We start from the raw sequence: 3,752 nt of genomic DNA, 5'->3' as shown, positions 1-3,752 counted from the left end.
CCAGCCTCAGAAATCGCAGGTTAACAGCAGCTCAGATTAGAGACCAGGTCAATGCCACACAGAGTTTTAGCAGCAGACACATCTCTAGAACAACTGTTAAGAGGAGACTTTGTGCAGCAGCCTTCATGGTAAAATAGCTGCTAGGAAACCACTGCTAAGGACAGGCAACAAGCAGAAGAGACTTGTTTGGGATAAAGAACACAAGGAATGGACATTAGACCAGTGGAAATCTGTGCTTTGGTCTGATGAGTCCAAATGTGAGATCTTTGGATCCAACCACCATGTCTTTGTAGAAAAGGTGAACGGATGGGACTCTACATGCCTGGTTCCCACCGTGAAGCATGGAGGAGGAGGTGTGATGGTGTGGGGGTGCATTGCTGGTGACACTGTTGGGGATTTATTCAAAATTGAAGGCATACAGAACCAGCATGGCTACCACAGCATCTTGCAGCGGCATGCTATTCCATCCGGTTTGCGTTTAGTTGGACCATCATTTAATTTTCAACAGGACAATGACCCCAAACACACCTCCAGGCTGTGTAAGGGCTATTTGACTAAGAAGGAGAGTGATGGTGTGCTACACCAGATGACCTGGCCTCCACAGTCACCAGACCTGAACCCAATCGAGATGGTTTGGGGTGAGCTGGACCGCAGAGTGAAGGCAAAAGGGCCAACAAGTGCTAAGCATCTCTGGGAACTCCTTCAAGACTGTTGGAAGACCATTTCCGGTGACTACCTCTTGAAGCTCATCAAGAGAATGCCAAGAGTGTGCAAAGCAGTAATCAAAGCAAAAGGTGGCTACTTTGAAGAACCTAGAATATAAAGACATATTTTCAGTTGTTTTACACTTGTTTTGTTAAGTATTTCATTCCACACGTGTTAATTCATAGTAGTTTTGATGCCTTCAATGTGAATGTGAAACAATTTTCAGTCATGAAAATAAAGAAATTTTTTTTTGAATGAGAAGGTGTGTCCAAACCTTTGGTATGTGTATATATATATATATATATATATATATATATATATATATATATATATATATATATACATACATACATATATATATATATATACACACACATACATATATATACACACACACATACATATACACACACACACATATACACTATATAATATATATATATATATATATATATATATATATATATATATATACACACATACATACACATATATACATACATACACATATATACATACAGACACACACACACGTATTAGATATAGTGTGTGAATACAAATTGATTAAAAAAATGAAAAATTACATAACAAAAATTGGCAAAAAAAACTACTAAATAAATAAAATTAAAAAATTAATAAATGAAAAGAAAAATACAGTAAAAAAGGAAATACGGTAAGTGAACTACAAAAGATACCAGGGGGGGGTCAAAAACTGTTTATGTAAATGAAATGTATAGACTATACAATAACACAAAAGAACAAACTGCATTAGTGAAGCCTGTGAGACAATGCGGAGATGTGGGGGTGTCTGAGTCACCGTCAGCTGCGGGAGGTGACGATCCTCTACGTTGCGTGTAGGTCGCCCCGATGATGACATAAAACTGTTCGCAGCTCATTTTTCTCTGTTGCTTCCCGCACAGTCTGAGAAAAGCCTCCTGTGGCTGCAGCCGTATCAGTGACACGTAGAGGGATTCTCCGGCGCCCCTCACTGCAGCATCGGAGCAGTCTGCATCTTGTGGACGCGTCCTCATCAGTGACAGCTCAGGAGCGCGGCACCTACCAGCCGAGCACCACATCTGCCAATACCGCTCCCCTCCGGATGTGGGAGTACGACGCTCAGGATAGCCCTTTTAAAAGGCAGTCAGCAGATTTTTGCTATGTAATCTGGCAGCAGCAGGATTTAGGGGCAGAGACCCTGAATCCAACAATGTGACACTTAGTTGTGATAGAATCGCAGGGGTTTTTTTTGCTGCAGATCTAGCAGAGCTCGGCATGCTAAGCTGTGTATAACCCCACTCCCCCCACAAATTGGCAGCTCTCTGTGTACACTGTATATTGACAGAAAGCTGCTAATCAGTGCTGGGGGCAGCTCTCTGTGTACACAGTATATTGACAGAAAGCTGCTAATCAGTGCAGGGGAGGGCTTGGACTAGGCATCATGATACACCTAGTCCTGTGGTGATAATGTAATAATTGTATTAAAACCGCACAACACGGCCCAGTAAGTGACACATCTCTGGAATCCCTACCTCACGCTGCTCTCAGGTTACATAGCAAAAACCTGCCGACAGATTCCCTTTAAAATTGTTTTCCAGGTTGAAACGCAATCCCTCAGTAATTCACTCACATTCCGTTCCGAGTTCTCAGCTTCGGTCAGGTAACTCGAATGAACCAAAAACAACAACCTCATGTCTACCGTCACATGTGATGCTAGATCGGGGCTGTGCGCATGCGCGTGATCAGTTGAGTTTGTGCATGCGCAGAGGAAGTAAGAGCTACGCTGCAGACCAGACAGCGCATGCTTTATACTTTATTCCGGGCTCTCTGACCGGGGGCGTTATCGTGTTCGGTGTTGTCAATGCGGATGGAGAGAAAACATGAAGAGATGAGGCTCTAATCGCGACTCCGTCTCCACACTGCGCTGGACATAGCTCATTACTAAAATCCTACATCAGGTCTCCCTCCTCTAGTCCCTGCGGTAACACAGCCTTTTTGCCCCCCCAGGTCTTCGTTGTTTCTTCTCATTTTCAGTGAGGGAGGAATCCAAAAAAAAAACAAGTCTGTGCAGAGTGGACAGGAAAGCTCCTGTACAGCAGATACAGTTTCTCAAACTCTTCCTTTTACATAAAAACAGTTGTCTCCTAAAAAGAGTGTATTAGATTTCCGAAGAAATGTTGTTTTGGAGGTTGAGAGCCCTGCCAATCTCAAGAATGGAATTGAGTGGTGCTGAGCATGCGCCATCCCCAATCCGTAGGCGAGCACTCGCCATCCCCAATCCGTAGACCAGCACTCGCCATCCCCAATCCGTAGACCAGCACTCGCCATCCCCAATCCGTAGACCAGCACTCGCCATCCCCAATCCGTAGACCAGCACTCGCCATCCCCAATCCGTAGACCAGCACTCGCCATCCCCAATCCGTAGACCAGCACTCGCCATCCCCAATCCGTAGACCAGCACTCGCCATCCCCAATCCGTAGACCGGCACTCGCCATCCCCAATCCGTAGACCGGCACTCGCCATCCCCAATCCGTAGGCGAGCACTCGCCATCCCCAATCCGTAGGCGAGCACTCGCCATCACTAATCCGTAGACGAGCACTCGCCATCACTAATCCGTAGACCGGCACTCGCCATCCCCAATCCGTAGGCGAGCACTCGCCATCCCCAATCCGTAGGCGAGCACGCGCCATCCCCAATCCGTAGGCGAGCACGCGCCATCCCCAATCCGTAGGCGAGCACGCGCCATCCCCAATCCGTAGGCGAGCACGCGCCATCCCCAATCCGTAGGCGAGCACGCGCCATCCCCAATCCGTAGGCGAGCACGCGCCATCCCCAATCCGTAGGCGAGCACTCACCATCACCATTCTGTAGACCGGCACGCACCATCACCATTCCGTAGATCAGCACGCTCACTACTTCTCCATAAACACAGGGAACTTTGAGTTTTCGGGGGGAATCCCAACGGTCAGACCCTTGTGACCATCCCTATAATGATGACCCCCGTATCTACACACCCCACCCACCTTCAAATAATCAGTCAAGACTCCA

Source organism: Anomaloglossus baeobatrachus, chromosome 4 (genome assembly GCF_048569485.1).
Source record: "Anomaloglossus baeobatrachus isolate aAnoBae1 chromosome 4, aAnoBae1.hap1, whole genome shotgun sequence".
Classification (NCBI taxonomy): domain Eukaryota; kingdom Metazoa; phylum Chordata; class Amphibia; order Anura; family Aromobatidae; genus Anomaloglossus; species Anomaloglossus baeobatrachus.
Note: the sequence above shows the minus strand (reverse complement) of the source record.